Genomic DNA, 21776 nt, shown 5'->3' on the forward strand with positions numbered 1-21776 from the left:
AGTCAGAGACGGACTACGAACTCAGCGTTCGAACATAAAGAGACTGTGAAAATTATTGTGAAAAACTGTGAATACTGTTGGCACAAACAGGGTAAATTAAAAAGGCTTACCGTATCTTGAAGTCTGGCTTCCTGTCATCCTTGTATAGACAGCCTTACACTGGTGCCAAAACCCGGGAACAATTATTAGGAACACCGGTCCTCCAAAGGATGGAACAGAATCGCCCCGTAGAGTCCTCCCAGCTGGCGGAAGTCCTCCAGTCCCTCGCTACACTCCATCAGAGCCACCAACAATCCCTGCTTGAGCTCCGGCAAGACCAGGATCGTCGCTTCTTTGAGATCATGCGGGCTCAAGCAGAGGACCGGCTTGCCATCCGGAGCCTCCTCAGCCAGGAGGCCGCTCCAGCCGCAGCCGCGACCCCGGACACCCGCGCCACGTTGCCCCCACCCGCGTTGCAGAAGATGGGGTCGGCAGATGACCCAGAAGCGTTTGTCGACCTATTCGAACGCACGGCGGAAATTTGGGGGTGGCCCCAAGACCAGTGGGCAGCCCGTCTAGTCCCTCTTCTGTCCGGGGAAGCACAACTCGCGGCCCAACAACTGCCGGCAACAAGCCTCCTGGCCTACCACGACCTGAGGAAAGCCATCCTGCAACGGGTTGGTTGGAGCCCGGAGGAAAGTCGCCAGCTCTTCAGGGCCCTGAAGCTCGATAAGTCCGACCGCCCGTTTGCGTTCGCTCAGCGGCTCCGTGATGCCTGTCGGAGGTGGCTGCTCGCGCGGGACTGCGGCGTCGAGGAACTAATCGACCAGGTGGTACTGGAGCAGTTTGTTCAGCGTCTGCCCCGGAAGACGGCCGAGTGGGTCCAGTGCCACCGCCCGGCGTCGCTGGAGGAAGCCGATCCAACTCGCGGAGGACCACATGGCGGCGATTCCCAGGGCGGATGAGCCCTCTCTGTCTGTCTCCCCTTCCCCTGTGTCTTCCCCTGTTTTTTTCCCTCCCCTCTTCCCTCTCGCTCTGCTCTCTCCCCAGGGTCCGTTCCTGCCCCCGCAGGCGCTGGGCGCTTGCGCCCAGCTCCCGGCCTTGGGAACACCCGCCAAGCCCTTCCCCATCCTTCAGCCGCTCTCCTCCTCAGGTGGGGGCACCCGCCAGCAGCGGGTGCGGCCGCAGCGCCTGGGCCGGTCTGCTGGAGGTGCGGAGACCCGGACCACTTCCGGGATCAGTGTCCGCTGATGGAAATAGGGGCAGTGGTGCGGGTCTCCGATGTTCCGCAGGCTGCCCCGATCGGGCTGGAGCGTGCGGATTCGGTAAGAATCCAGGGGGTACATACCAAGCTTTGTTGGATACCGGCTGTAACCAGACCACCATCCACCAACGCTTGGTTCAACCCGGGCTTTGGGCTCAGCTAAACAGTTCCTGGGGCTGGCTGGCTATTACAGAAGATTTGTGCCTAATTATTCGGACGTCACCAGCCCGCTGACTGACCTCACTAAAAGGGGGCTCCAGATCCGGTCCAATGGTCAGAGCAGTGCCAACAGGCGTTCACGCAGATTAAAGCTGCACTTTGTGGGGGCCGCTTTTGCATGCACCTGACTTCTCTCTCCCTTTTTATTACAGACGGACGCTTCAGACAGAGGGCTGGGGGCCGTACTCACGCAGCTGGTGGAGGGAGAGGAGCCCGGTGCTGTACATCAGCCGGAAGCTCTCCTTAAGGGAGACTAAGTACAGCACCGTGGAGAAGGAGTGTCTGGCCATCAAGTGGGCGGTCCTCACCCTCCGGTACTACCTGCTGGGGCGGGCCTTCACCCTCTGCTCGGACCATGCCCCACTGCAGTGGCTCCACCGCATGAAAGATACTAACGCCCGGATCACCCGTTGGTATCTAGCCCTCCAGCCTTTTAAGTTCAAGGTGGTCCACAGACCGGGGGTGCAGATGGCTGCCGCCGACTTCCTCTCCAGAAATGGGGGAGTGGTAAGCAGGCCGGATGACGCCCGGCCTGAGTCGGGCGGTGGGGGTATGTGGCAGCGGGGCGTGGTCAAGCGCCCGTCCGGAGAGAAAGCGGTAAGGCGCTCACACCTGGGCTAAATTATGTCTAACACCTGTCTCTAATTGCAGTAGAGCGAGGAGAGCGGTTAAAAAGCCAGCAGCCACAGAACAGAGGGAGTCAGAGGCGGACTACTGAACTCAGCGTTCGAACATAAAGAGACTGTGAAAATTATTGTGAAAAACTGTGAATACTGTTGGCACAAACAGGGTAAATTAAAAGGCTTACCGTATCTTGAAGTCTGGCTTCCTGTCATCCTTGTATAGACAGCCTTACACTGGTGCCAAAACCGGGAACAATTATTAGGAACACCGGTCCTCCAAAGGATGGAACAGAATCGCCCGTAGAGTCCTCCCAGCTGGCGGAAGTCCTCCAGTCCTCGCTACACTCCATCAGAGCCACCAACAATCCCTGCTTGAGCTCCGGCAAGACCAGGATCGTCGCTTCTTTGAGATCATCGCGGGCTCAAGCAGAGGACCCGGCTTGCCATCCGAGCCTCCTCAGCCAGGAGGCAGCTCCAGCCGCAGCCGCGACCCCGGACACCAGCGCCACGTTGCCCCCACCAGCGTTGCAGAAGATGGGGCGGCAGATGACCCAGAAGCGTTTGTCGACCTATTCGAGCGCCGGCGGAAATTTGGGGGTGGCCCCAAGACCAGTGGGCAGCCCGTCTAGTCCCTCTTCTGTCGGGGAAGCACAACTCGCGGCCCAACAACTGCCGGCAACAAGCCTCCTGGCCTACCACGACCTGAGGAAAGCCATCCTGCAGCGGGTTGGTTGGAGCCGGAGGAAAGTCGCCAGCTCTTCCGGGCCCTGAAGCTCGATAAGTCCGACCGCCCGTTTGCGTTAAGCTCAGTGGCTCCGTGATGCCTGTCGGAGGTGGCTGCTCGCGCGGACTGCGGCGTCGAGGAACTAATCGACCAGGTGGTACTGGAGCAGTTTGTTCAGCGTCTGCCCCGGAAGACGGCCGAGTGGGTCCAGTGCCACCGCCCGGCGTCGCTGGAGGAAGCCGTCCAACTTCATGCGGAGGACCACATGGCGGCGATTCCCAGGGCGGATGAGCCCTCTCTGTCTGTCTCCCCTTCCCCTGTGTCTTCCCCTGTTTTTTTCCCTCCCCTCTTCCCTCTCGCTCTGCTCTCTCCCCAGGGTCCGTTCCTGCCCCCAGTAGGCGCTGAGCGTTCGCGCCCAGCTCCCGGCCTTGGGAACACCCGCCAAGCCCTTCCCCATCCTTCAGCCGCTCTCCTCCTCAGGTGGGGGCACCCGCCAGCACGGGTGCGGCCGCAGCGCCTGGGCCGGTCTGCTGGAGGTGCGGAGACCGGACCACTTCGGGATCAGTGTCCGCTGATGGAAATAGGGGCAGTGGTGCGGGTCTCCGATGTTCCGCAGGCTGCCCCGATCGGGCTGGAGCGTGCAGATTCGGTAAGAATCCAGGGGGTACATACCAAGCTTTGTTGGATACCGGCTGTAACCAGACCACCATCCACCAACGCTTGGTTCAACCCGGGCTTTGGGCTCAGCTAAACAGTTCCTGGGGCTGGCTGGCTATTACAGAAGATTTGTGCCTAATTATTCGGACGTCACCAGCCCGCTGACTGACCTCACTAAAAAGGGGCTCCAGATCCGGTCCAATGGTCAGAGCAGTGCCAACAGGCGCTTACGCAGATTAAAGCTGCACTTTGTGGGGGCCGCTTTTGCATGCACCTGACTTCTCTCTCCCTTTTTATTACAGACGGACGCTTCAGACAGAGGGCTGGGGGCCGTACTCGCAGCTGGTGGAGGGAGAGGAGCCCGGTGCTGTACATCAGCCGGAAGCTCTCCTTAAGGGAGACTAAGTACAGCACCGTGGAGAAGGAGTGTCTGGCCATCAAGTGGGCGGTCCTCACCCTCCGGTACTACCTGCTGGGGCGGGCCTTCACCCTCTGCTCGGACCATGCCCCACTGCAGTGGCTCCACCGCATGAAAGATACTAACGCCCGGATCACCCGTTGGTATCTAGCCCTCCAGCCTTTTAAGTTCAAGGTGGTCCACAGACCGGGGTGCAGATGGCTGCCGCCGACTTCCTCTCCAGAAATGGGGAGTGGTAAGCAGGTCGGATGACGCCCGGCCTGAGTCGGGCGGTGGGGGTATGTGGCAGCGGGCGTGGTCAAGCGCCGTCCGGGAGAAAAGCGGTAAGGGCTCACACCTGGGCTAAATTATGTCTAACACCTGTCTCTAATTGCAGTAGAGCGAGGAGAGCGGTTAAAAAGCCAGCAGCCACAGAACAGAGGGAGTCAGAGATCGGACTACTGAACTCAGCGTTCGAACATAAAGAGACTGTGAAAATTATTGTGAAAAACTGTGAATACTGTTGGCACAAACAGGGGAAATTAAAAAGGCTTACCGTATCTTGAAGTCTGGCTTCCTGTCAACTAATCGACCAGGTGGTACTGGAGCAGTTTGTTCAGCGTCTGCCCGGAAGACGGCCGAGTGGGTCCAGTGCCACCGCCCGGCGTCGCTGGAGGAAGCCGATCCAACTCAGCGGAGGACCACATGGCGGCGATTCCCAGGGCGGATGAGCCCTCTCTGTCTGTCTCCCCTTCCCTGTGTCTTCCCCTGTTTTTTTCCCTCCCCTCTTCCCTCTCGCTCTGCTCTCTCCCCAGGGTCCGTTCCTGCCCCCGCAGGCGCTGGGCGTTTGCGCGCTCAGCTCCCCGGCCTTGGGAACACCCGCCAAGCCCTTCCCCATCCTTCAGCCGCTCTCCTCCTCAGGTGGGGGCACCCGCCAGCACGGGTGCGGCCGCAGCGCCTGGGCCGGTCTGCTGGAGGTGCGGAGACCCGGACCACTTCCGGGATCAGTGTCCGCTGATGGAAATAGGGGCAGTGGTGCGGTCTCCGATGTTCCGCAGGCTGCCCCGATCGGGCTGGAGCGTACCGGATTCCGGTAAGAATCCAGGGGGGTACATACCAAGCTTTGTTGGATACCGGCTGTAACCAGACCACCATCCACCAACGCTTGGTTCAACCCGGGGCTTTGGGCTCAGCTAAACAGTTCCTGGGGCTGGCTGGCTATTACAGAAGATTTGTGCCTAATTATTCGGACGTCACCAGCCCGCTGACTGACCTCACTAAAAAGGGGGCTCCAGATCCGGTCCAATGGTCAGAGCAGTGCCAACAGGCGTTTACGCAGATTAAAGCTGCACTTTGTGGGGGGCCGCTTTTGCATGCACCTGACTTCTCTCTCCCCTTTTTATTACAGACGGACGCTTCAGACAGAGGGCTGGGGGCCGTACTCTCGCAGCTGGTGGAGGGAGAGGAGCGCCCGGTGCTGTACATCAGCCGGAAGCTCTCCTTAAGGGAGACTAAGTACAGCACCGTGGAGAAGGAGTGTCTGGCCATCAAGTGGGCGGTCCTCACCCTCCGGTACTACCTGCTGGGGCGGGCCTTCACCCTCTGCTCGGACCATGCCCCACTGCAGTGGCTCCACCGCATGAAAGATACTAACGCCCAGATCACCCGTTGGTATCTAGCCCTCCAGCCTTTTAAGTTCAAGGTGGTCCACAGACCGGGGGTGCAGATGGCTGCCACCGACTTCCTCTCCAGAAATGGGGGGGGAGTGGTAAGCAGGCCGGATGACGCCCAGGCCTGAGTCGGGCGGTGGGGGTATGTGGCAGCGGGCGTGGTCAGCGCCCGTCCGGGAGAGAAAGCGGTAAGGGCGCTCACACCTGGGCTAAATTATGTCTAACACCTGTCTCTAATTGCAGTAGAGCGAGGAGAGCGGTTAAAAAGCCAGCAGCCACAGAACAGAGGGAGTCAGAGACGGACTACGAACTCAGCGTTCGAACATAAAGAGACTGTGAAAATTATTGTGAAAAACTGTGAATACTGTTGGCACAAACAGGGGAAATTAAAAAGGCTTACCGTATCTTGAAGTCTGGCTTCCTGTCAACTAATCGACCAGGTGGTACTGGAGCAGTTTGTTCAGCGTCTGCCCCGGAAGACGGCCGAGTGGGTCCAGTGCCACCGCCCGGCGTCGCTGGAGGAAGCCGTCCAACTCGCGGAGGACCACATGGCGGCGATTCCCAGGGCGGATGAGCCCTCTCTGTCTGTCTCCCCTTCCCCTGTGTCTTCCCCTGTTTTTTTTCCCTCCCCTCTTCCCTCTCGCTCTGCTCTCTCCCCAGGGTCCGTTCCTGCCCCCGCAGGCGCTGAGCGTTTGCGCCCAGCTCCCGGCCTTGGGAACACCCGCCAAGCCCTTCCCCATCCTTCAGCCGCTCTCCTCCTCAGGTGGGGGCACCCGCCAGCACGCGGTGCGGCCGCAGCGCCTGGGCCGGTCTGCTGGAGGTGCGGAGACCCGGACCACTTCCGGGATCAGTGTCCGCTGATGGAAATAGGGGCAGTGGTGCGGGTCTCCGATGTTCCGCAGGCTGCCCCCGATCGGGCTGGAGCGTACCGGATTCCGGTAAGAATCCAGGGGGGTACATACCAAGCTTTGTTGGATACCGGCTGTAACCAGACCACCATCCACCAACGCTTGGTTCAACCCGGGGCTTTGGGCTCAGCTAAACAGTTCCTGGGGCTGGCTGGCTATTACAGAAGATTTGTGCCTAATTATTCGGACGTCACCAGCCCGCTGACTGACCTCACTAAAAAGGGGGCTCCAGATCCGGTCCAATGGTCAGAGCAGTGCCAACAGGCGTTTACGCAGATTAAAGCTGCACTTTGTGGGGGCCGCTTTTGCATGCACCTGACTTCTCTCTCCCTTTTATTACAGACGGACGCTTCAGACAGAGGGCTGGGGGCCGTACTCTGCAGCTGGTGGAGGGAGAGGAGCCCGGTGCTGTACATCAGCCGGAAGCTCTCCTTAAGGGAGACTAAGTACAGCACCGTGGAGAAGGAGTGTCTGGCCATCAAGTGGGCGGTCCTCACCCTCCGGTACTACCTGCTGGGGCGGGCCTTCACCCTCTGCTCGGACCATGCCCCACTGCAGTGGCTCCACCGCATGAAAGATACTAACGCCCGGATCACCCGTTGGTATCTAGCCCTCCAGCCTTTTAAGTTCAAGGTGGTCCACAGACCGGGGGTGCAGATGGCTGCCGCCGACTTCCTCTCCAGAAATGGGGGAGTGGTAAGCAGGCCGGATGACGCCCGGCCTGAGTCGGGCGGTGGGGGTATGTGGCAGCGGGGCGTGGTCAAGCGCCCGTCCGGGAGAAAAGCGGTAAGGCGCTCACACCTGGGCTAAATTATGTCTAACACCTGTCTCTAATTGCAGTAGAGCGAGGAGAGCGGTTAAAAAGCCAGCAGCCACAGAACAGAGGGAGTCAGAGACGGACTACGAACTCAGCGTTCGAACATAAAGAGACTGTGAAAATTATTGTGAAAAACTGTGAATACTGTTGGCACAAACAGGGGAAATTAAAAAGGCTTACCGTATCTTGAAGTCTGGCTTCCTGTCATCCTTGTATAGACAGCCTTACAGAGCATTATAATTAGCCCTCTGGAGTCTGAGAGTGTTTTGGGCCCTGGAGAAGTTTTGACATGCCTTGACATTTATGCTTTTTTCAGTTGCTTAAAAATATATTAAATGGATAAAGTCTGAAAACACTGTATTCAGCACAAACTGGGCTACAATAATAATTGAGTAACATGTGTACATGTTTGTATTTTTGAGAAAATAATGTTTATGCATGGTTTTTGAAAAAAATTAAAATGCAAGTCACTGAAATAAGGCCATATAACACATACTAAACATTTGTCCACAAGAGTTTTGAGAACTGGATGTTGTAGCCAATAGTTTTTGCTACAAAATTATGTGAAAACCATCCTGACCATCATATTACATATCATATTTATATCATACAGCTTACAATTTAAATACCTGCTTTAGCCGAAACAACATTTTAAAATATAACTAAAACTTGCCTATTAGGACATATTTCAACTTTCAATTGTCTGAATCCTGGCTGGCAAGTCTGGAAACAGTCCCATAAATCATCAGAATGTAAATTAGAGCTCTGTAGAGTTGCAAACAAAGCATAAAGTCAGATCAAACATTTACACGCTAGTTAATTTGTATGAAGACTTTGATTTCAGGAGATCTTGTTTCCATTTAAATGGCTGTTGTTAGTACAGAAAGTAACCCCCGGAAGCGAGAAACGCAAAATGTGAAAAAGGCCTATAGCAAAGCTAGCTAAAAACATTTCTCAGTAGCAAGGTGGTAGCTTGGCTACTTGTAGCTTTTTAGTAACCAAGCTATATTTTATTAGGTATACAGTAGTAGTGTTGACAAACGTCTCAGTTACTGTTGTAATCTCCATTCCCTGATGGAGGGAACGAGATGTTGTGTTGATGAAGTGACACTAGGGGTCACTCTTGAGAGCCCCAAACACCGCTGATTTTTGAGAAAAGGCCAATGGGAATTGGCGAGTGGAATTTGCATGCCACTCCCCCAAACATACAGGTATAAAAGGAGCTGGAATGCAACCACTCATTCAGGTTGTGCACGGAGGAACCGAGACTAGGTCCCGGCCATTTCAGCGGTTGGTTCAGGGTTGTGGCAGGAGGGACACAATGTCTCGTTCCCTCCATCAGGAAACGGAGGTTACAACAATAACCAAGACATTCCCCTTCTGTCAGTCACTCACTCGACGTTGTGTCGATGAAGTGACACTAGGGGTTCCTATACTAAACGGCATGACTTACCGAACTGTGCTACGTGGACTGGCGATGCGAGATGGGCAGACACCGGTGTACCTCGTAGCCAGTGCACCCAGCCATCATGTAACCTCCCCCAATGCTCTTACATGCATCAAACGGTCCCCTGCACCTCGGGGACAACTCAACTGCCCCCCCAAAAAATAGAAACTGGCTGACCCAGCCGTGTCCTCTTTTTTTTCTCCCCAAAAGAAATGAAATTGTTCAGCTGAGGGCCATATAGGGTCAGTCGTCAGGGGTTGTCCTTCCAAAGGGGAAGGGGGAATTTGAGTGGAAATGCGTAATAAATAAATACAGCAAATACGGTCTTACCGAACATTGTCGGAAGCATGTCATGTCCTGTGGAAGGGTCCCATGGTAGGTCCTACTACATTACATTAAGTAGAAAGCAAGAAAATTACTGAATCAAAATGTTCCGATATATTTTACATACTGCCTCCTCAGCCTGCCTCTTGTAGGCCTTGACTTTCAGCTGCAGCTTATCAACCAGATCCTGGAGTTTGGTAATGTTCTTCTTGTCCTCCTCAGTCTACAAATAATTTATTGATTTATTTTAAAGCTTTTACTATAACTACAGCTTATACACTTTTGTGGAAATAATTTTGTGAGAATTAATGTATGGGTATGGTCAGGTATGGTCATACCTGGTATGGGAGTTCTTTAACTCTCCTCTCATATTTGCAGACACCTTTAACAGCATCAGCTCCTCGTCTCTGTTCTGCCTCAACTTCAGTCTCAAGCTCACGGACCTACACAATACATATTGTCTAATTTTATCCAAACAAAATATTATATTTCATAACATATATATCACAATACCCACATCAAGACTATAAACATGGAAATAAATAAAATCTCACCCTGGACTCCAGTTTCTGGAGTTGTTTCTTTCCTCCCTTCATGGCCAGATTCTCAGCCTCATCCAGACGGTGCTGCAGGTCCTTTACTGTGACCTCCAGGTTCTTCTTCATCCTCTCCAGGTGAGAACTGGTGTCCTGCTCCTTTTTAAGCTCTTCTGCCATCATTGCGGCCTAATTAACACATAAAAAAAATCAGCGAGAGTCTTTGCTGCACTCCAAAAGTTGAACTTTGATTTTAGTTTAAATGGTAGTAATTGTTATAACTTAAAAACCAACATCAGTGATGGCCTTCTTAGCCTTCTCCTCAGCGTTTCTTGCTTCCTGGACGATATCATCAACTTCACCCTGAATTTGGACAAGGTCAGCCTCAAGCTTCTTCTTGGTGTTCAGAAGGTTGTGTTCTGAAATAGAGGAAATATTACATAAAGTGAAAATATTACATCTTTATTTGATTGTTATTGTGTTTTACATTCTGTGTAATGATTACCTGAGAGTGCAAGAGTCCAACACGCTCACTGGCGTCTACCAGCTCTTGTTCAGCCACTTTGCGGCCTCTCTCTGTCTGCTCTAGAGCAGCTCTCAGCTCCTCAATCTCAGCCTGCATCAGAGTGTTTCTATGCTCCACCATGGCTACCTGCTCCTTCATGTCCTCCTGTCCTCTCAGGGCATCACCAAGGTGAAGTTGGGCATCCTGTACACAACAATTTTTTGAGGGCTCTCTGAATAGTTTTTTTTGTTTTTTTAATTTTGTTCATAATACTAATTTATTTATACAACTGAAACTAGAGAGAGGTCACATACCTTGAGTTGTCCCTGAACATTTCTTAGCTGTTTCTGGGATTCAGCAGCCTGGCGATTGGCATGGCTCAGCTGAATCTCCATCTCATTAAGATCTCCCTCCATCTTCTTCTTGATTCTCAGGGCATCATTCCTGCTCCTGACCTCAGAGTCCAGAGTGCTCTGCATGGACTCAATGACTCTCTGGCTGTTCCTCTTGATCTGCTCCATCTCCTCATCCTTCTCTGCAAGCTTCCTGTCAATCTCACTCTTGACCTGGTTTAGCTCAAGCTGGACACGAATAATCTTGGACTCCTCATGCTCCAGAGTGCCCTATGAAATGAGAAAAATAATTTTTGAATTTAAAAATTAAAACATTCATTGACATGACAGGATAGCTACAGTTTTTTACAGCAAGAGTTAAAACAAAATAATACATATTCATCTACAATACAATTCTATCTAGAAACTCACTTCAGCCTCCTCCAGGGCGGTCTGAATCTCAGACTTCTCAGTCTCCACTGCCTTCTTGGCCTTTTCCAGCTCATGAATGCTTTTACCAGTCTCGCCTAACTGCTCTGTCAGATCCGATATCTCCTCTACAGAAGAAAAATAAAATAGTATCAACATATTATAAACAGTACACACATTGAATTCCCAATATTGATTTAACACTGTAAGAGTGTTAAAGTTAATAATTTATTAAATAATTGTGGTCTTAAGCTGCAGATTCTTATTTTCTCTCTTAAGTGTCTCCAGTTGGTCCAGACTCTCCTCATAGGAGTTCTTCATCTTGAACAGCTCAGTGCTGAGTGAGCGAGCCTCTTTCTGAGCACCTTCCAGCTCTGCCTGTCCTTCCTCATACTTCTGCTTCCATTCTGCCAGGACCTTGGGTTGAGACATTACAGGGTCAGGTTAAACTATTTTTAAAGAGATTCATATCAAAGTCATATCACAAAAAGACTTAAATAATTTACCTTGTCAAAGTTCCTCTGCTTCTTGTCAAGATTGGCAGCCAAAGCATTGGCTCTCTCCACATCAATCATGAGGTCCTCCACTTCACCCTGGAGTCTCTGTTTGGTCTTCTCCAGAGAGGCACATTTGGAGTTTACTGCCTCAATTTGTTCCTCTGCCTCTAGCAGACGCTAAGCCAGCTTCTTCCTGTTATGAATTTGTCAACATTAATCTATGATGCAAACATTTTCAAATATGAACACATTTATCAACTCTTCTGATGTTCATACTTGGACTCTTCAAGCTCCTCTGTACGCTGGATAGCATCAGTTTCATATTTGGTCCTCCACTGAGCAACCTCACTGTTGGCCTCAGACATTCCCCGCTGCAGCTCAGCCTTTGCCTCCTGCTATTCCTCAAACTGCTCACGGAGGAGGTCGCAGTCATGACGGGCTGACTGCACAGCATGGGCCAGAGCATTCTTGGCCTAAAAAAAAATACAGTTTATGTTTTAATGCATTTTAAAAGTCAGTGATTAACTGATTCCTCAGATAAATCAGCACAAAGTTCTTTCTAAGAGTTTTTCTTTTTCCCTTCACTTCCTCCTCTATATGTCTCTTTAACTCCTCAATTTGCTGAGTGAAATCTTGTTTGCCTCTGGTGAGCTGAGAAACCAGAGCCTCTTTCTCCTCCAGTTGACGGCCAAGCTCACTTGCATGAATATATGACACTAAAAAAATGACAAGAAAGCAATGGATAACAGAAGATAAGTCAAAAATAATAATAATTACCATTCTCAGGTTGAAGTCTTGCTCTTTGAGCACTGAGGTCATTTAAGTGACGAATATTCTCATCATTCTTGGCTTTGAGTTCACTAAGTTGATCCTCAACAGTACGACACATCTTCTCAAGATTTGCCTGTAAATGTAAACATTTTCAGAATGTTGTCAAAATCTTCTGGATTACTTTCTGGGTGTGGAATTTTTCATTAAATGATCTTGAATTTCATTGTTGCATACTTTGCTTTGGCAACAGCCTCCATGTTGCTGGAGAGATCCTCAATCTCCATTTTGTATTCGCTCTTCTCCTTCTCAAGCTTTTGCTTGACATGCTGGAGGTTGTCAATTTGCTCTCCCAGCTCAGCCACACTGTCGGCCTGCTTCTTGCGGAGGGCAGCAGCAGTGGCTTCATGCTGGAGGGTGGCCTCTTCAAGATCACGACGCAGCTTCTGGAATTCAGCCTCACACTTCTTATTCATCTCAATCTGAGCAGACGTTGCTCCTCCAGCCTCCTCAAGCCTCTCACTGATCTCTTCAAGTTCCCTGGAGAGATCAGCTCTCTGCTTCTCCACCTTTGCACGAGCAGCACGCTCAGCCTCTATCTCTTCCTCCAGTTCTTCAATGCGAGCCTACAGGGGCAAGTAATTAATTAATTTCTGATCTCGATTTTTTTTAAACAAATAACAATGTAACCAAAAAAGATCAAAAAAATTCCAAATACCTGAAGCTCCTTGATCTTCTTCTGGAGTTGAGCTCCAAGAGATTGTTCATCCTCAATCTTGCTGAGGAGCTGGCTTGTTTCAAAGTCTTTCCTGTGGGATTTCAATAATAACTTGTTTGTAAAACAATAACATACATAAAACAATAAAACACAAAAATAATTTCAAATTATTTCATGTTTTTACTTCTTCAGTTTTTCCTCAGATTGCTGCTTGTCATTCTCCAGGTCCATAATGGACTCCTGGGCCAATTTAAGGTCTCCTTCAAGCTTTCTCTTTGCTCTCTCAAGATCCATCCGGAGCTTCTTCTCTTGTTCAAGGGAACCCTCAAGCTATGGGAAAACAATAAATAAACATCCAAAGCACATATGTAAATTTAAAGAATTAAGGACATGTTGAAATAATAACTCACATCATCAACTTGTTGCTCAAGCTTCGTCTTGGCTTTGGTCAGGGTGTTGACTTTATCCTCCTCTGCCTGGAGATCATCCAGAGTCTGCTGATGTGACTCGTGGAGGGCTTTCTTCTCTTTTGTAAGCTTGGCAATGCTCTCATCCTGTGCTGCCATTTCCTCAGTCAGGTTCTTGACCTGTGTGATGTTCGATACTATATTACTTCCTTTTGTTATAATTAATATTCTTGAACAAAATTTAGGTGCAATTAAAATGTCATAAAATATGAAATCAACTCTGTCACAAACCTTATCTTCAGTAGCATGTTTCTCCTTTTCGACTTTAGCCAATGTGAGCTCCAGGTCATCGATGTCTTTCTTCAGCTCAGAGCACTCATCCTCCAGTTTCCTCTTCTTGGCTGTGAGTTCAGCATTGATTTCCTCCTCATCCTCCAGTCTCTCAGTTGTCTCTTTGAGTTTAGCTTCAAGCTGGATTTTGCTCTTGATCAGACCCTCACACCTCTCCTCAGCATCTGAAAGATTCTCAGATTCCTATTTTATGGTAGCAAAATATGAAAAAGTCAAGATTAACATTGTGTTAAAAGCTTGTGCTCATTGCCTACTGTATCTGATGTTTCTAATGAAATACAAATGAATGTTTTCCTCCATTCACTTACAGGCTACTTGAAGCTGCAGATCATTCTTCTCTTGCAGCAGTGCTACCATCTTCTCCTCAAGTTCCTTTTTAGCTACAGCCTTGACAAGATCTTCTTTGCATTTTGTAAAATCTTCTTTCATGGTTGCCAGCTCCTTCTCAGTCTCAGCACTCTTCAGCAGAGGCTTAATCTTGTAGTAAACCTTCATCCATGGCCAGTGTTTGACGTTCATGAATGAGCGGATGTTGTATTGGATGGTATGAATTGACTCCCTGTGAATTATTTTGTCAATAAATGTCATAAATATAATTATTTACTCTTGTCACAATTATTATTGTAGACATCCTTATTAATTATATAATCAACCTCCTCTCCACCATCTTCACAAACTCTCTCCTCATCAGGTAACCACGACAGAGAGCCTGAGTCATTGTGACCAGAGCCGCCAGTTTCTCATCACGCATCTCTTCAAGAACACCCAGAAGACCAGCTTTGGAGAACACCTGAATTCATGCACAATAATGCAGAATTGATTTAAATCATAGCTGAAAACATACAGCGTGGTTATTGAATCTTTTATTTTTTTCATTCAGAATATGAACCTTTGTATGCCCAAATCTATACTCATCATGATTAACATCGATGGATCCCAAGAGTTTCTCAGAGGCTTTCTTGTTGTCCATAAACTGTCCCTCAGGGATAACACTGGCATTCAACACCTTGTATCTGTGGTAGATTTAACAAAATGCTTCATATTTTTGCATTGGGATAACCCTCCTACAGGGAGTAGTATTTTCATGCAGTCCAATTTACCTCTGTTTGAAGTCACCATAGAGGATTCTGCTGGGGAAACCTTTTCTGCAGATTCTGATACCTTCAAGTACACCATTACATCTCAGCTGGTGGATAACCAGGAAGTCCTCCATGAGACCTGTACAGAACAATTTGCATCCTAAGGTTGGTACATGCACAGTTCATGTGATCATTATCATATATTGTGTTGATGTCAGAATATCTTTAAGCCCTTTATTACTCTACCTGGAGTCTTGGATTCATTGGGAATCAGACAACGCACAAAGTGAGGATGAGTGCTCCTCAAATTTGTCATGAGCTTGCCCAAGTTCTCCTGAGGAAAATATAAAGATGTTTTCTAATTTTCTTTCAAACACTGCAATATTGTTGTCATCTCAGGTTTAGCATCCTCTATACATACCCTGAACTGGGAGGACACAGTCTGCATGGAACCACCCTTCTTTTTGCCATCGCCAGTTTCTGCACAAACATTGAAATAATAACCTAGATTGTGTAATTCAATAATGATTAAGCATTGCATAAATTCAGGCAGGCAACTACAGTCAATCTTTGCGGTCAACTGAAATATGTTGGTAACAAATATCAGAGCAATTCTTTTTAAGTCCATTCTCCATTCCTTATTCTTAAGCTGCCTTTCTATTGCATTGCCCCAGGTTGCTTTAACACCTCCCCTCCATCCCCAGATCCACTTCTTTTCTGAAAGCACATTTGTGAAATTGTGGTACCAAGTAATGCAATTCTGCAGTGAATTGCTGCTCTCCCCACTCTGATTTTAGATGTAAGATATTATTTGAAAAAAGTGATCCTGACAGAGCTATATTTTAAATATGCACTTGCAATGAATATACTTACCCTCAACAACAGGTGGGTAGAGAGTGGCCAGAAGTTTGACAGAAGACTTCTGGTAGAGCTGCAAAACAGACTCATTCAGTGGATCCTTGTTCTTGTCCAACCAGCCAGCAACATTGTAATCCACAGCCAGCAACGTTGTAATCCACAGTTCCAGTGTAGTGAACCAGAGAGAAGTGGGCCTCAGCTTTGCCTTTGGCAGGCTTTGGTTTCTGGAAGGCTTGGTTTTTGCCAAGGTGCTGATCATACAGCTTGTTCTTGAAGGACGCGTCTGAAGTCTTGGGGAACATGCACTCCTCTTCAGGGATGGAGAAGATACCCATGGGCTATTTGTAAATGATTAAAGAGTATTATTTAAAAAAAAAAATGCAATTTTGAAGAATGGTAAATTATAAAAATTTACAATTAAGCCAGTAAAAACCTTCTCAATGAGCTCAATACAAGCAGCCAAGTCCATACCGAAGTCAATGAACTCCCAAACAATGCCCTCCTTGTACTCCTCTTGTTCCAGCACAAACATGTGGTGGTTGAAGAACTGTTGCAGTTTCTCATTGGTAAAGTTGATGCACAGTTGCTCCATGCTGTTGAACTGGAGAGAATAAAATATTTACTAAAAACTGAATATGAGTGAACTCCCATTAAATTTGTTTACAAAACAAAAGTCTTACATCAAAGATCTCAAAGCCAGCAATATCCAGCACACCAATGAAGAAGTGTCTGGCTTGTTTTGTGCGTACTCATGGTGGCGGCTTACTAAAAATGGGAAAAGAATCACTATAGCAATCAAATATACAATTCATACACCTTATTAACAAAGAGTCTTACATAGTTTAGCTGTTTATTACTCAAATGCAAATGTCTGCTAATATCCATTTGCATGTTCAATTCAGCAATGTAAAGTATGGGCTACCTACCTTCCTTCTCCTAGAGACCAGATGAAACTTCTACAGATCAGTCAAAAATACAGTTACACAAAAATTACATTTAGTCATAGGATGTAACTCTGCATGTGCATGTAATATATGTACACTTTAAACACCAGAGCATTTTAATTGTATTTACAGTATATCATAAAAAAATAGATTTCAAGTTAATAATATATTATCAAAAGGTTTATTCTGTCTAACGGCTGTAATGTTACTATTATTATTATTATTTTTTTTTTTTTACAATCTCAGGTCAAAATCATTATCAATAGCAAATTGCTTGAGCATCTTACCAAAAACTGGAACCCCTCTAGTCTCCTCTGAGGCTGGTTGTGATCTACTTCACACTTATATTGAGGCCAACTTGCACACTGTCACGAATGTAGGTGAAGGCAGACAAGGAGCGAGGATCTAAGTGCAGCGGTTCTTTATTTGAAATAAAGCAAAAGGAAACAAACACTACAAGAACAAAGGAAATACCCGCAATGGGGAAAAATAAAGCAAAACTACAAAAACAACACGAAAGACATTAGAAGGGTTTAACTGGTAGGAGAAACAATGACAGAGAGCACGGAAACAAGCATCCACAAACATTAAAAACCGACAGGGTTATATACACAGAGGTGATGGAACTAAACGATACGCAGGTGAAAACAATGAGTGAGTGCTGGCAGGTGGTGAGGGCAAGGAGTTTTGGGAAGTGTAGTTTTCTAGACAATGACTGGTGAAAACACGGACCGGACCACAAGGAACGTGACAAGGAATGTGACGTGCTGAGTGAAACAGAAAACACGGGGCAGACAACACAGGAACGTGACATAATCCCCCCTCAAAAGGACCGGATTCCAGACGGTCCTAAACAACAACAAAAAAATAGAAAAAACAAACAAAAGTTCCAGGAGAGGGGGGCTAGACGCGGGGAAGAATAAACAGACCGAAGGGGTCACAAGGGACACAAAGACAGACTAAGGAGGCACAAGGGACACAGAGACAAACCAAGGAGGCACAAGGGGCAATCAGGAAGTCCAGGGGACACAGAGGGCAAGAGGGCAGTCCAAGGGGCAGGGACAGGTTCAGGAGGCCTGGGAGGTGGCCACAGGACAGGGACAGGTTCAGGAGGCCTGGGAGGCGGCCACAAGTCAGGGACAGGTCTAGGAGGCCTGGGAGGCGGCCACAAGACAGGGACAGGTCTAGGAGGCCTGGGAGGCGGCCACAAGACAGGGACAGGTCTAGGAGGCCTGGGAGGTGGCCACAAGACAGGGACAGGTCTAGGAGGCCTGGGAGGCGGCCACAGGAAAGGGACAGGTCCAGGAGGCCTGGGAGGCGGCCTTGGGACAGGGACAGGTTCAGGAGGCCTGGGAGGCGGCCTCGGGACAGGGACAGGTCCCGGAGGCGGAGCTGAGAGGGGCTCCTCCTCGGGAGGAGGAGCCCTGGAAGACTCGAGAGACTTGAGAGGCGGAGCCCTGGGAGGCTCGAGAGGCGGAGCCCTGGAAGGCTCGGGAGGCTCGAGAGGAGGAGCCCTGGGAGGCTCGAGAGACTTGAGAGGCAGAGCCCTGGAAGGCTCGGGAGGCGCTGGCTCTTGGACGGTCATGGCTGCTGGCTCTGGGACGGTCGAGGCTACAGGCGCTGGCTGCTTGGCAGAGGTAGGCAGAAGCTGGAGGGCAGAGGCCTTTCCTTTTCTCCTCCTCCGGGCGTACGAGGCTGGCAACGCTGGCTCACTGACCATGGCTGGCGTGGGCTCAGGCTTGTTGACCGTGGCAGGCGTGGGCGCTGGCTCGCTGACCGTGGCTGGCGTGGGCGCTAGCTCGCTGACCGTGGCTGGCGTGGGCGCTGGCTCGCTGAACGTGGCTGGCGTGGGCGCTGGCTCGCTGACCGTGGCAGGCGTGGGCGCTGGCTCGAAAGCCGGAATCAAGAGGGGTGGTTCCTCGGCAGCGAGTTTCTTCACAACGAGACTCACATACTCCCTCCACGTGTGCTCTCCAGGTTCCGGCGCTTCCCTCCACCGGCATGATGGTAACCCGACCCAGTAGATGGATTTCAGGGAAGCGTCATCGAACCCGGTGTAGATGGCGACCGTGGAGAAGAGATGTGAGTACTCGCGAACGGTCAATTCTGCCTGGGCCAGTTCGGTAAAAACCGCTGCTAGATCCATTTTTGGTCAGTCTTTCTGTCACAAATGTAGGTGAAGGCAGACAAGGAGCGAGGATCTAGGTGCAGCGGTTCTTTATTTGAAATAAAACAAAAGGAAACAAACACTACAAGAACAAAGGTAATACCCGCGATGGGGAAAAATAAAGCAAAACTACAAAAACAACACGAAAGACATTAGAAGGGTTTAACGGGTAGGAGAAACAATGACGGAGAGCACGGAAACAAGCATCCACAAACATTAAAGCCATGGGAGGTTTCAGAGGCAAAGACCTGGTAGGCTCTGGAGTTTCTGGGGGCCGAGTTTTAGGAGGCTCGGGAGGCCTGGGAGGCGGAGCCGCAGGAGGCCCGGGAGGCGGAGCCGTAGGAGGTCCGGGAGACGGAGCCGTAGGAGGCTCGGGAGGTGGAGCCGTGGAAGACTCGAGAGGCTCTGGAGGCGGAGTCCTGGAAGGCTCGAGAGGCTTGAGGGGCAGAGCCCTGGGAGGCTCGAGAGGCTTGAGGGGCAGAGCCCTAGAAGACTCGAGTGACTTGAGGGGCGGAGCCCTGGGAGGCTCGAGAGGCGGAGCCCTAGAAGACTCGAGTGACTTGAGGGGCGGAGCCCTGGGAGGCTCGAGATACTTGAGGGGCGGAGCCCTGGAAGGCTCGAGAGGCGGAGTTCTGAAAGGCTCGAGAAGCTTGAGAGGCAGAGTCCTGGGAGGCTCGGGAAGCTCGAGAGGCGGAGCCCTGGAAGGCTCGAGAGGCTTGAGAGGCGGAGCCCTGGAAGGCTCGAGAGGCTTGAGAGGCAGAGCCCTGGAAGGCTCGAGAGGCGGAGCCCTGGGAGGCTCGAGAGGCAGAGCCCTGGGAGGCTTGAGAGGCGGAGCCCTGGGAGGCTCGAGAGGCTTGAGAGGTGGAGCCCTGGAAGGCTCGAGTGACTCGAGGCGGAGCCCTGGAAGACTCGAGTGACTCGAGGCAGAGCCCTGGACGACTCGAGAGGCTTGAGGAGCGGAGCCCTGGGAGGCTCGAGAGGAGCCCTGGAAGACTCGAGAGACTTGGGAGGCGGAGCCCTGGGAGGCTCGAGAGACTTGAGAGGCGGAGCCCTGGGAGGCTTGGGAGGAGGAGCCCTGGAAGACTTGAGAGACTTGAGAGGCGGAGCCCTGGGAGGCTTGGGAGGAGGAGCCCTGGAAGACTCGAGAGACTTGGGAGGCGGAGCCCTGGAAGGCTCGGGAGGAGGAGCCCTGGAAGACTCGAGAGACTTGAGAGGCGGAGCCCTGGAAGGCTCGGGAGGCGCTGGCTCTTGGACAGTCATGGCTGCTGGCGCTGGCTCTGGGACGGTCGAGGCTACTGGCGCTGGCTGCTTGGCAGAGGTAGGCAGAAGCTGGAGGGCAGAGGCCTTTCCTTTTCTCCTCCTCCGGGCGGACGAGGCTGGCAACGCTGGCTCGCTGACCATGGCTGGCCTGGGCTCAGGCTCGCGGACCGTGGCTGGCATGGGCTCAGGCTCGCTGACCGTGGCTGGCGTGGGCTCAGGCTCGCTGACCGTGGCTGGCGTGGGCGCTGGCTCGTTGACCGTGGCTGACGTGGGCTCAGGCTCGCTGACTGTGGCTGGCGTGGGCTTAGGCTCGCTGACCGTGGCTTGCTGACCGTGGCTGGAGTGGGCGCTGGCTCGCTGACCGTGGGCGCTGGCTCGCTGACCGTGGCTGGCGTGGGCTCAGGCTCGCTGACCGTGGCTGGCGTGGGCTCAGGCTCGCTGACCGTGGCTGGCGTGGGCTCAGGCTCGCTGACCGTGGCTTGCTGACCGTGGCTGGAGTGGGCGCTGGCTCGCTGACCGTGGGCGCTGGCTCGCTGACCGTGGCTGGCGTGGGCGCTGGCTCGTTGACCGTGGCAGGCGTGGGCTCTGGCTCGAAAGCCAGAATCAAGAGGGGTGGTTCCTCGGCAGCGAGTTTCTTCACAACGAGACTCACATACTCCCTCCATGTGTGCTCTCCGGATTCCGGCGCTTCCCTCCGCCGGCATGATGGTAACCCGACCCAGTAGATGGATTTCAGGGAAGCGTCATCGAACCCGGTGTAGATGGCGACCGTGGAGAAGAGATGTGAGTACTCGCGAACGGTCAATTCTGCCTGGGCCAGTTCGGTAAAAACCGCTGCTAGATCCATTTTTGGTCGGTCTTTCTGTCACGAATGTAGGTGAAGGCAGACAAGGAGCGAGGATCTAGGTGCAGCGGTTCTTTATTTGAAATAAAACAAAAGGAAACAAACACTACAAGAACAAAGGAAATACCCGCGATGGGGAAAAATAAAGCAAAACTACAAAACCAACACGAAAGACATTAGAAGGGTTTAATGGGTAGGAGAAACAATGACGGAGAGCACGGAAACAAGCATCCACAAACATTAAAGACCGACAGGGGAATGGAGAAATAAACAGGGTTATATACACAGAGGTGATGGAACTAAACGATACGCAGGTGAAAACAATGAGTGAGTACTGGCAGGTGGTGAGGGCAAGGAGAGTTGGGAAGTGTAGCTTTCTAGACAATGACTGGTGAAAACACGGACCGGACCACAAGGAACGTGACAAGGAATGTGACGTGCTGAGTGAAACAGAAAACACAGGACAGACAACACAGGAACGTGACACACACTAAGCACATGCTATATATACTATATTTAAATGCTATGTATAGACACGCATTAGAGTCTTAATGTATGGTAAGATGCTGAGCATTCACATTTAGAAACAGATTTGAAAGCCTTTCGGTAATGACACCCGTGGTATGATAAAGGTATGACATTTGTCAACTTGGGTGTTAATATCTGCACAAAACGAAATAGTTTAATAAAGTCTTCACATTAAATAACAAGTGATAAATTCAGTACAACCAAGCTTAATACGTAGTTATAATCATATTTTAATATCTACGGTATTTACATTTATACTTATTCAGATCAACTTGACTACCAAGAAAAATAATTTTCATTTACAGAACCCAGAAAGGGGGGTATGCATGCCATGGCTTTTAATTAGTGAGGAATTATTTTTCAAATTGGAATTTTAGATCTTTATTAGAAACAAAAATGACACATTTAAGATCTCTATTTTTATCACAAGCACACACACTTACTATAACAGGCAAGCCGCAAAAAAAAAAAAGGTATGTAAAATATTTGACATGCAATACACTATAAAAGTTCACTCCCAGTGT

The 21776-nt window shown here is 50.3% G+C and overlaps 1 pseudogene; it reads right to left on the bottom strand.

Annotated features, from left to right (window-relative positions):
* Nucleotides 1-9120: 9120 nt before the first annotated feature.
* On the bottom strand, nucleotides 9121-20584 carry LOC127624678 (myosin heavy chain, fast skeletal muscle-like; annotated as a pseudogene).
* Nucleotides 20585-21776: the final 1192 nt, after the last annotated feature.

Source organism: Xyrauchen texanus, chromosome 3, assembly GCF_025860055.1.
Source record: "Xyrauchen texanus isolate HMW12.3.18 chromosome 3, RBS_HiC_50CHRs, whole genome shotgun sequence".
Taxonomy (NCBI): domain Eukaryota; kingdom Metazoa; phylum Chordata; class Actinopteri; order Cypriniformes; family Catostomidae; genus Xyrauchen; species Xyrauchen texanus.